Below are 12,917 nucleotides of genomic sequence, written 5' to 3' on the forward strand. Positions count from 1 at the left end.
TTCGGGTCAAAATCTGACACGGCATGTTGATGTGTTGCTTGAAATTCCAGACATATGCGTCTTTAAGAAAACCAAATGTGCAGTAACACTATATAAGACTTGCCAAATGTCACATTAACTATCTATTATTTGTCAGGTTAAGTGTCAATGATGACTCATCTTTGTTTGAAAGAAGACAAAGTTACATAGATTCTTACATAGATAGTTACAAGATCAGTAGCGTGACAGCACGTTTTGTTTAAATTCCATCTAACAAAACAAAGGATCAAATATCGAGACTGGTATGTGTAAAGGACATGCACTCTTTATCAAGTTATAAATGTACAATGGACAACTACTTAATCAGCGGCCATCGTAAAACCGAGAACCGTGTCTAACGCATCATACAATGGATTATATATGTATACATGCCTTGCATCCCTTACAATGAATTCCACCACAGTGGAAACAGAGACGGTTCGTGCACAGCGGATAAAACTATAGCTATTATATTAACTCGTTTTACAAATATATAAATAGTGAGGCTCGTGTTGAAGCATATATAGAGTACACAAATGATCCTGTAATTAAATGTTTCGACTTTTAGCATAGGTTACCACAACGAAATTTTGCTAAGATTTGTTTATGGTTCATTCTTAAATGTACGATACTGTACGTTATATGGTTATTTACATTTATTTGGCCAATGTCATTCCATAGTCGTCGATATCAGTCGGCTGTATCTTCATGGATAGATACATTGTATATACCAGGCTTTAAGAAGGCACTGTTTAACATTAGGAATAGGTACATAGAAGTCGTACAACGATCGTTAGGTAAGTTATTTGTCTACCCGACATTCCCAGCTTCTCCATTTCCCTTTTGACCACTGATGATTTTTTGGAGTCGTCAGCCACAGCCTACACACCTCTATTTTTTGTTTCACATTACAAAATCTCCATCCTAGATCATCTCTTGTGACGACATTGGATGCATTTGTACCGGAACCGAGAAAGTAAAGGAACGTTTTTTTAACAACTGGACGAAACGGTATTTATGAATAAAATATTTAAAACATTGGCACGACGGTAGATTTTGTTAGTTCTCGTGCGGGCATTTCTATATTCAGAAATTCGGTAAATCATAATCCAAGATATTTGTATTTGTCGGTAATGTCGATTAGCAGATAACCACAAATAAAATGAAAGTTAGATACGCACTAGTTGTCATAGCTTATAGTGAAGTATCGTGCAATACCATTTGCGTAAAATAAAATAGAGACATTGAAGGCTATTTCGGCAGCCAGGTCGTTTATATAAATCGTAAAAATTGTCGGCGAAATATTACAGCCTTGTTTTACGCTATTTGTGACGTCAAACCAATCATCAAGGAAAAGGTACGTGTCAAATTAGAACTACTACTATGACCGAATCCAACACAAACCCTGATACGTAAATCATTACAAAGACGACCAAGAAATGGAAAAGAATTTTATATGAATTTAAACAATGAATGCAAACTCCAATATAGTAACTGAAAACTATATACATGTATTCCATGTGTGTGTTGCACAGATCGCACAGCACATGCGATGCGGTAGCGATATAGTCGACTTATATTGCAAGTTTTGCTCTCGTCATGGTCGGTGATCAACACACTAGCGAAGCTCGCCCGCCGGCTCACTGCGCTGTCGCCATAGGGGGTCACTGAGAACAATGGAGAAGCGGTATTTGCATGGAAAAATAACGCTTTCACTGAAAAATAACGTTTTCAACTTAATCGTAACGTGGTCATGTAAATAATCACATGTTCTGTTGATGCTAACAAAGCTCCACATAAAAATCACGTAACATGCTGGCAATAACAAGGGAAATTAAAATAATAACCATGCACAATCAATAATAACATCAGCCACTGAATCTAACATCATTTATAAAAGACTAACGCATGCAAAGATAAAGATAAGTCAGTAGCAAACATATAACGTGTGCTAGAAAATGATAACGTGCTATAAGTAAAAAATAACTAAAATTTGAATAATAACAGTAAAACAATTATAACCAACGTAAATATTTGAATAATAACTAATATGATTAAAATAACAGTTTGAGAACGAAAATTAACAGAATAGGGCTACCAGTGGTAGCAGTTGAGTCATGGACCGTGCAGTCATTATTTTGATTTGTCGATAATATCAGTTTGATTGACAGTTTCCAGGTACTTTGTTTCCAGGCACAACGAGGGGATCAGCTCACGTGTCACCCTTACCTGTATGGATGGAGATGGACCCCTGTGGTCAGCTTAAGCTACATGATATTTAACGGCAAGGACGTATTATAAATCCTTGGATATTGGCCAAGTGTTGTGACACCTGCGGATTGATGTGGTCCATACAGTATACATGGGGAGCGTATACGTAATTATCATTAGTAACCATGGCGACAACCTACATGTAAAACTGAATGACCTGACACTCAGAGAGAAGGGAGAGAGTAGTACAGTTGTAAAAAAGTTAATCGTAAGATGAAAAGAACATTAACGTGTTACTTATTCTACTCTCTTCAGAAAGGGCTTATTAATAAGTAAGAAATCTGAACAAAAGTTGCATTGTATCCCCATTAAATATACATAATCCTCTATCTACCGCCAGCCTCCGCCTCCAGGTAAAAATTGTACAGGGTTATAGGTCGTTCATCGCCGTTCCCACATGCCTTTGTTCCTCATTGATAGCCATTTTAATTTTTCGTTATGCTAGAGCTAAAATTGTTATCTATGGATACTAATACACTGACGTTATAAAAATAAATAGATTGAATAGATAGACAGGTGGATCATGACACTATTAAAATAATGCATTGTTAGAATTTTTTTACCGATATCAGAACTGAGATTGTGGTCTGTATAGTACAATACTCTATGCTACACAAATTTACCTTAACGGACACGATATATAGTGGTCCATTGCGTCCAGTGGACTACACTGTACCATCATATTTGTGGTCCACTGGATACGGCGGTCAGCTGTGGAGAGGACAGCTGTCCACTCTTGTCCACTTTATGGAGTGGACAGCTGTCCACTCTTGTCCACAGGATGGACATTTGAGTGGACAGCTGATTTCTGTCCACTGGATAGAGTGGAAAGAGGCCCGTCCACCTGGCCTGTACTGTATATTCTTGGTTCACTGTCACATGCGGGGACTTTCAACTAATTAAATCTGCCGCTTAATGATGTATCTGTATTCATAAATATAGATATCCAAGTGATACTAGTACATGTCAAACACACAGTTACTATGCATCAACTTACCAGCGAATGCCATATGTGATCTTGGTAAACTATTATACCGAGACCTCCGGTATGTTAAAGGAGTATTTATGTGTTTTCTTTCTTAAAACGACTTTTCAAATGCATGAACCTGTGGCCAATTACTGTCCATGTTATCAGTTTGGTTTGTTATAGACAAACAATATCACTATGCTTCTGTAGAAGTCTTTCATTTATTGAATAAATTACAGTTATGTGCAAATCGAAACGGTTGTTGAAAAAATGGATGCTGAGATCAGCCGTAGCTGGGTAAGTTTGTTTTCTTGCTCTTCACAACCTTTAAGCCTCTGGGTAGCAAGCAGAATTCTACAAAACAAAAGAGAATCGTGCAACGTAATGATTCTATAGTAGACACAATACTTATAACATTGAACAGTAAACTCTACGATCGATAAACTTATCCATTTAATGGACATTTCTGTTTGATATCTGAACTGCATGTATGGAGTTAGAATACTATAAGGCGACTTAATTTGGAATCTTACACTTCTACATAACGTGTCCCTTAGCACCGCCTCACTTTTGTCATTCGGTAGGGCCTTTAGAAAAACCCTTTCTAGGACACACTATAGTGTATATAAAACTGCTAGTTAAGCAAGTGAGATAGTACAATAAAAGGGACAAAAGTCCCACTCAAGTAGAAAAGGAAAGACAGCATGAATATATCGCAGCCTCCAGAAAGATACAGAAATCACATCCATACATGCAATAATTTGCACACAGGGAGACCGTCATGAAATGACCTTAGTTGTTCATAGGACGATTATCCATCCAGCCAACACAAAGAAAAGAAGGTATTGTTTAAGTTGTACTCTTAAAAGCAAAGAACAATCGCTCGCTAAGCTGTTAGGGCGGAGACGTATAGCTGTCATACTAGAAAATTCAAAGACACGTGCAGATTCATCCAGTTGTTTTCGTGTATTTAAGACACACATAAACATTTATCTAAGAAGTATTGCTTTTAAAAAGCTGCCAAATCAAGATCTTGTGTATCTTTTGTATAAAAAAAGAAAAGTAAGGTAATGATACAAAGTCCTTTATATTATAAGTTACTGATGTCATGAAACGTACAACGCGCTAAAAGATGCATACCACGAGAACACGTGTGCTTACAGTAACATGGATCTAGCTATATACTAACATATATCTAAATCAATTTGATTTAAGTGAAATCAAGTTTCATGTAAAAATAATTGGTTTACAGAAAAACAAGTCACCTTAACATTTTGTTGATTTTTTTTTTGATTTTTTTTTTGATTACGTACATTGTCATCTGTGTCAGCTTTATTGTATTTACAGCTAGATTCAAGACCGTACATCTTCCTGAAGATTGGGAAAATCAAACAAGGGTCCACTTGGCTGCCACCATTACAGCCTGTAATATAAATCTATGTGATCAAACAACATTTCACAGGTATCTATGGAATATGAGATTTTCTGATCGAAGGGATACAGAGTAGGACAAAGGTCTCAGATTTTTGTCATATTTTCTGATCTTGAGAAGATATCTTTATCTTTATTCATTTTCACAGAAACAACGTTTTTCTATAAAGCAAGGGTCTCATTTAAAGCTTGACAACTTTCAACTAATAAAATGCTTAACTCGTCAGGTAAAAAAACCCTGGAAATAAAAACTACTGTACAAGTTTCACATGAATTGCAAATAATATCGCATTGTTTGAAAAATATAAGTTAAAAATTAGTATTAATTAATCGTATAACAATTGTGATGTACTGCAATGGAATACCAATACCTGATACGTAGGAAAGGGAAACATAATATATAACAAATATATACCAGTGATTAAGTTAACATAGGAAGTACCAACAAATTTCACATCCAACCTCCCCATCCTCCGCTGCTAACAATTTCTAAATGGGAAGGGGCTATATCTATATAGACCTAAACATGGGTAACAGATAAAAACTTCACTCACGTCATTTGTATTACGTACCAGTGAGAAGACTTACTAGGGTACCGATGATCAGAGTCAAAGTGAAGCCAAGTAAACCATACTAAACATAGGATACATTGTACAGGTAAAATCCTTCCTCAGGTCTGTAAATACAACCAGTCAAACTATATGTAATACACTTTATAACATTTATTCATACCCAGATGTAAAACAGATGTAAAATGTAACAATATGGACATGGATTTTGCCTACTACTGGAATGTAGTGCAGTGACAAGTAGGCAAAAATGGTGCTATGTGCGTACCGCTTAAACTTTGTAGGTTTTTAAAATGAGTATCGTTGTTCTTTCATAGTCATTAGTGAAATATCAAGAAGACCCTATACATCTCTTACATACAGCACTTCACTGTGATTCTTACGTAGTTATGTTGTTAACAGGAACACTCAGGTTTCCTGAAACATCGTATCGGGAAGCATACTCCGTGGTGTTCAGAAAGTACAAGGAGGAAATATTCATCGTATCCGTGATATTGTCCGAGAAACATCCAGTCATTGGGTTAGGGGTCAACGCTCTAGGTCTAGTTCCGTACATTTGTGATCCTACCGCCATCCACAAGTTAAAAACCAGGGTTGCTACGGCACCGAAAACAGCACCCTGGAATAAATGGGGAAACAAATGAACAAAATCTGAAAAAAAGATCCTTCCTTGATTTGTGTTTTTTACAATGGCTTGTATACCTTTGACTTAGTGATAATAAGGACCACGTTTCTGCTTGGATATTTATATATATTATTTAGTGTACTTTTCTTTGTTCATAGTGTACTTTTCTTTGTTCGTATTGACGTATTTGGCTTTTTTATGTGCACCATATATTCATCATTATGAAACGGCAAATATTCAAGAATGTTTCGTTAGCTTGCAAAAGTTATAAACTGGAAGCATTTCTACCCTGCAGTTGCAAGCAAAGAAATATATTGTAGTTTCTTTCGAAATTTAAGAAGACTGACTTTACTGTTTGCTTTCGGTACCATTTCACCTAGAAAGAAGAGTCCCGCTAAAGGTCCACCGCACACGCCAAATATTGAAAGTCCCATCTGCCATGCAAGTAGACAACATGATGATAATAGTTAAAGATTGATAATGAAATGTGATTTCAACTAAAGCTTTATCCCTTTTACTTTCCGTAGTTCATGTATTTTGTAGGACTTATATTTTTTCATAGATGTTGCGACACATTGCATGTAATGCGTTAATATCAAAGTTTGTCATTATAACAATTTCTATTTTATACATACAACCGTGAACGTAAAATCACGTTTTTCCTAAATATGTTTTTTTTTTACCTTTCACATCTTACTTAACCATAGGCGCATGCCCCAAAATTTGGTGGTCAGAAAAGCAGGCGTTTCTAACAACAATGACTTTCCTACGAGCTACCCTACATTTGTCTTCTAGAACAGAACTAGTGGTGACATGCATATGTCCCATGCATTAACACTTCCTACACTCTGATTATGTTAAGGCGCCAAACATTCATTCAGTTTACCTGGGTAATTTTTCCGGACATTGAGTTGATAGCGTATGTTAATCCAATTACTACAAATCCGAACACGTACACTGCAAACAGAAGGTCAAAGAACTAATAGAAGATTCTTAAGATATTTTAACATATACATGTAAAGGTGGTCTTGATTAGGATTTTAACCAATAATCTTTCATGTAACCTTAGTATCAATGTATGTCTATCAAGCCAGTGTTTCTTGTCAAAGCCAACGTTGTTGTAAATGAATTGAACTATATCTATCATGGTTTTAGAAGTTTTAGACAGAATAGGAGTGGGGCTGCCCTGTCCGTCTCTCTGAGACTCGATAACTAAGTACCATCCTTGATTCTTCGCTGGTTCTATGGTAATGTATTCTCACTATGATTGTAACCCATGTAGCAGAATGATAATTAGATAATGATATTATATAAATCAGCATATATGTTCTTGTCTGTATTACTTGTATGTATATGCTGATTTGTGGTACGAGTTAAAACGATCATATATTACCGGCAATCTAAAGACAACTCACCACATAGTTTTGCCAGAGTAGTTGAGAAATCATTTTAGATTCCTTTAGGCAGTTTCCGATGATATCCTCCACGGTATTGGCGGCCAACGAGTTTATTCCCGATGAAAGTGTGCTGTATCGATACAAGAGATGCTAAGTTTCTTAATTTATTGATATATAAGATGGCTTAGGATATTCGATGTTCATCCTTTAGAGAAAAGTGTTTGTTCCATTCATTTGGCAGTATTCAATAAAAACTATTTTTAAAAACATAGTATTCTGTATTTGCATATTACAGCGTTATTTGCCGTTGCGAGTAGGTATTGACTGTTTGCGAGCGTAACGTCATACTTTTCGGAGAAAACTACGTGAATTGCTCTCACAAAATAATGACATAATAATCGATACCTACCCGCAAGGGAGCTAGCTCTGTAATATTCAAAGACAGAATAGTGTATCTGACAGAGGAAATAATGCATGTGTTTTATATTTTGTTAGATGAATTCTCATTATTTTATACCATTACCTAAGCGCCCCACTAAACAGACAACTGATGTAGACTCCAGATAGACCAGGCAATGACCGTAACACGTCCAGCACAAAGAACGGCATCAGCTTCAAATACATAACATGACATTAGCTTCAAATACATAACACGACATACGCTTCAAATACATAACATGACATCAGCTTCAAATACATAACACGACTTCAGCTTCAAGTACATAACACGACATCAGCTTCAAATACATAACACGGCACCAGCTTCAAATAGAAAGTGCGGAATAAGCTTCAAATTTAAAATACAGCGATATCTTTCAATATCGTAGAATATAAAAGAAACTCTCACTTTAAGATATCCCGTTTTCATAACAACGGATGTTTTCGCGGACATTCATTTTCAAAAGATTCACAGGCATTAATTTCAATTACATGTATCATTGATGTAATTTCAAAGCGATGTGCAGTCACCTAGTACATTTTCATGCAGAACCAAAGCAGAGTGCTACCTGGTTGAAATTGGTGAGGAAACCGGCTTGAACGGGGTCACATTCGAGCGTGTTGTAGTAGGCGTACAGGAGGATTCCTAGGTACCCAAGGACTACGTAGTAACAGGTCAAAAAGGGACAGAGAAGCCAGAACGCTCTACAAACCAAAGAAAAAATTACAATACCGACCACTAATATCTTGTTTAGAATGACAAAGTCTTTAAATACTGAAGGAACATCGACGTTTTTTGCGAGTGCAATTCAACTGCAATATACGTATTCATTTTTTGTGTTTCATTTGAAGGTGGAAAACTACAAGCTGCATAAGCAGTTCCTATGTGATGACTTAAAATCCAGCGTTATTTTGGTACGTCATTAGGTGTTTTGTATATGGTAAGAGAAAAGGAGTTTACCTTTTAGCCGCGTTTAGACTTCGGAGAGAAGACAATCTCTGCACACTAGCCTGGTTACAATAATTTGGAAGTAGAGAAAATGTCAAGCCAATACATATACCCCATACAGAATGCCGTGTTCTAGGATTCAGATCAAAACTACAACAGAAAGGATTTTATAAAGCGTATTTAAGATATATAAAAGTAAGTTTCAGTAAGTTACGTCACCATTTCAGTAGATTCATACCTTTATGAATACTTTAATACCAAATTCACATTTGATAACACGCATGGCCGGTTATTTTTGCAGGTGAAAAAATTGGAATTTTGACCAAAAAATGGAAAATCAAATCTTAACGAATTAAAATTTCGTAATATAATTTGGATTATAATTTGGATTATAATTCAATCGATTCTCAATATTTCATGAATTAAAATGTCGCGACGGAGGTGACGACCCGCGAAATCTCGAAAATATGGTATTACGCGAGCGACAAGGAATCGCCAAAAGAAATCGACGCAAAATTGTTGCAAACACATGTAAATAGTCCCACTATTGTTACGAACGTGCGAATTCATATACTGCGCTGAGCTCTAAAAAAGTTAATATTGTTCTAAATTTTGATTGCGAAAATCAGTTCTTTTATAGTATAAAACAAAAAAAAATAAAAACTATTTCCCGATGTCCAAAATGTTTGCGTAAGCACTAAACGTCAGCATGAAATAAAAATGTATTTCAACAGGCGTATACTTAGTGATTTCAAGCCTCCTCCCCTACTTAGCGATTTCGATTATTGAGTGACGCGGTTCCACGAGGACAGTGCCCTGTTGAAAGAGAAAAAATATCATTCTTCCATTCACGGTTCCTCATTTTAGATCTTATTCTATACTTGTAATTTTCCATAATATAATTGCTTTACGTATCTCTTAATGTCAAAAATGAAGTGTACCTGAATAGTTACCGCTGCTAGTCCAACAAATATCATCACAAATTGAAACACATCCGTCCATACCACGCTCTTGATTCCTCCCTAAGCACAATAGATAAATAAATTACATATGTAACATTAATAAATCAAACCAGGCGATTATCTAGAAAACAAGCAGAACAATCAATTCATCTCCCATGATCGCCGGTATTGCAATGATGACGTCGTAATAAGAAGTTCGAAGCCATGTCAATTTAAGGCGGTAAGTTAATTATTGTGGATAAGAAGGAAAATGTCATTTGAATACTACAATGTAAAATTATACCCATATAACCGAATGCTTCTAGCATGACACAATCTCCCATATTTAGGGGCCGCGGTGGCTGTGTGGTGTAGATGTCTCGATATATTACCACAAGCCCTCCACCTCTCGATCGCGAGTTCGAATCCCATGTGGGGCAGTTGCCAGGTACTGGCCGATGATAGGTGGTTTATTTCCGGGTTCTCCGGCTTTCCTCCACTAACAAACCTGACACGTCCTTACATGACCCTGGCTGTTAATAGGACGTTAAACTAACAAAACTCAAACCCATATTTTCACATAATATACTATACCAAATGTTGAATACATAAGAATAATGATGACTTTTTAATGGATATCATTATTGCTGGAATACATACATTTTCATCATGCAAATTATGATCCCCATGACAATAATATTTGATATACCTACAATTGCAGTATAGAGAGTGCCAACCAAGCCTATTAAAACGACTGAAAGCCACAAAGGTATTCCGGCAACTGAAAGAGAATAATTTTGTATCAAAGGGTTGTTAATATTATGATAAACCCGAAGTCTACTAGATTTAATATTGTTTATTGAATGAGTAAACATATAAAAGTCAAAACGAATGAGGTTGTTATTTGTTATTATTTATTTTTCCTCCTGAAATGTATTCAATTTTACTCTAGCATAGTCTAGGGGTTGTTATAACGAACGTTACAGTAACCCTGTAGTACTGAGAAAAACATTAACTTTGGTACCATAGTTGTTTTCATACTAGCCTAAAGACTTCTTATACGCAATTTCCATGGTAACAAGGAAAGCATGTATAGTTACAAAACAAATGGCGAAAATGAATCTGAGAGAAGATACATAATTTTGCATACCGATCTGGAGAGCTAGTCCCGGTGCATATAACGACACTCCCATATAGGCTAACTGAAATAAATCACACAAAGAACATTCAGTTAGCTACGCATGCTCAAGGCAGACAAAATGATCTATCTCTCAGGTAGCTACGCATGCTCGAGGCAGACAAAATGATCTATCTCTCAGGTAGCTACGCATGCTCGAGGCAGACAAAATGATCTATCTCTCAGGTAGCTACGCATGCTCGAGGCAGACAAAATGATCTATCTCTCAGGTAGCTACGCATGCTCGAGGCAGACAAAATGATCTATCTCTCAGGTAGCTACGCATGCTCGAGGCAGACAAAATGATCTATCTCTCAGGTAGCTACGCATGCTCGAGGCAGACAAAATGATCTATCTCTCAGGTAGCTACGCATGCTCGAGGCAGACAAAATGATCTATCTCTCAGGTAGCTACGCATGCTCGAGGCAGACAAAATGATCTATCTCTCAGGTAGCTACGCATGCTCGAGGCAGACAAAATCGATCTATCAGGTAGCTACTCGAGGCAGACAAAATGATCTATCTCTCAGGTAGCTACGCATGCTCGAGGCAGACAAAATGATCTATCTCTCAGGTAGCTACGCATGCTCGAGGCAGACAAAATGATCTATCTCTCAGGTAGCTACGCATGCTCGAGGCAGACAAATGATCTATCTCTCAGTAGCTACGCATGCTCGAGCAGACAAAATGATCTATCTCTCAGGTAGCTACGCATGCTCGAGGCAGACAAAATGATCTATCTCTCAGGTAGCTACGCATGCTCGAGGCAGACAAAATGATCTATCTCTCAGGTAGCTACGCATGCTCGAGGCAGACAAAATGATCTATCTCTCAGGTAGCTACGCATGCTCGAGGCAGACAAAATGATCTATCTCTCAGGTAGCTACGCATGCTCGAGGCAGACAAAATGATCTATCTCTCAGGTAGGCCAAAAAGTGGTTATTGTGAGAATGACATAGACAAGACCAGTTATCAATAATGAAAACATTTAGAAAACAAAATGGACAATACATAAGATAGATATAATTAATGACTTGATTTGAAGCAGAAATCAAATGAATATCAATATATAAATATAAAGTTAGAAGGTTGATGAGTTTAAATATAATTTGTTTTGGCGTCATCATATCATTAACAATTTCTGACCTATTAAATAAATGTAGGGTATAACATTAATTGACATTGTGGTCAGCGGAATGAAAACATTCATACCAGAATTCATAAACAATGAACATTTTATATTAAATGTCACTTCTTAAAAAACGATTAGAGCATAAACCGTAGGGATCTATTTATAAGGGAAAATTGTGATGAAACCATTTAACATACATTTCAAACATGTACAATCTAATTAATACTTATGACATCTGTGGACTTTCCCATACAAACCGTTTGTAGCATTCCAATGATTGTTCCGAAAGTACGCACGCCTTTAGAACGGAATCGGAGTTGCAGATACTAAACGAAAATACAATTTAAATATATTCAAAGTGAAGTCTATGAAAGTATAAATGACACCCAAAACGTGACCCATTAAGGCGTCACTAATGTTGACATTGTAACGTCATTTGATCACCGTAAAAATCCGCTAGCTCGCGTTATGGTGCATGCCCAATCAGTACTTCTTATAGGATATAGTGCCAAGGATTTTTTTTCGGGATGTAATTAATTATTTTTTCATATTTCTAACTTGAAGTAAAATTAGAAGCTCAAACCTTTCAATGCGGTAATGGTGTAAAGTAAGTAAATTTTGCAACTGAAGAAAAAACCTAAATTGTCTGCTCCTGTTTTTGATAGTGAAAAAATGCCATTTGTCAGCGGTGGAGCATCTTTAAGGTATTACTAAAATTTGTAATCTATTATGTATCTGCATATTCTATTCTGAATTTGCATATTACAGGTATTGATTATGACGTCACGTGTTTGTGAGCGTAACGTCATATTTTTCTGAGAAAAGGACGTGAATTGCGTTCACAAAATAATGACGTAACAATCGATACCTACCCACAAGGGAGCTAACTCTGTAATATGCAAAGGCGGAATTACAGAGTTATCTATATCTGCTTTTGTAGGTAGGTATTGATGGTGACGTCAGGTGTTTGGGAGCTAAACTTCAGAGTTTTCAGAGAAAAAGC

At 36.5% G+C, this 12,917-nt stretch overlaps 2 long non-coding RNA genes and 1 pseudogene across 2 annotated transcripts; all 3 read right to left on the bottom strand.

The window, feature by feature from the left end:
- LOC138317904 (sodium-coupled monocarboxylate transporter 1-like) overlaps nucleotides 1-12,917 on the bottom strand; it is a 52,620-nt pseudogene that overhangs the window by 37,455 nt on the left and 2,248 nt on the right.
- Nucleotides 3,498-6,290, bottom strand: LOC138317905 (uncharacterized). The gene is made up of 5 exons (XR_011207820.1): nucleotides 6,229-6,290; nucleotides 5,640-5,875; nucleotides 5,260-5,363; nucleotides 4,570-4,679; nucleotides 3,498-3,610 (listed from the first exon to the last, which is right to left on the bottom strand). It is a non-coding gene; the product is annotated as an uncharacterized lncRNA (long non-coding RNA).
- LOC138317906 (uncharacterized) lies at nucleotides 7,795-8,815 on the bottom strand. The gene is made up of 3 exons (XR_011207821.1): nucleotides 8,678-8,815; nucleotides 8,286-8,421; nucleotides 7,795-7,890 (listed from the first exon to the last, which is right to left on the bottom strand). It is a non-coding gene; the product is annotated as an uncharacterized lncRNA (long non-coding RNA).

This window comes from Argopecten irradians, chromosome 3 (assembly GCF_041381155.1).
Source record: "Argopecten irradians isolate NY chromosome 3, Ai_NY, whole genome shotgun sequence".
NCBI lineage: Eukaryota > Metazoa > Mollusca > Bivalvia > Pectinida > Pectinidae > Argopecten > Argopecten irradians.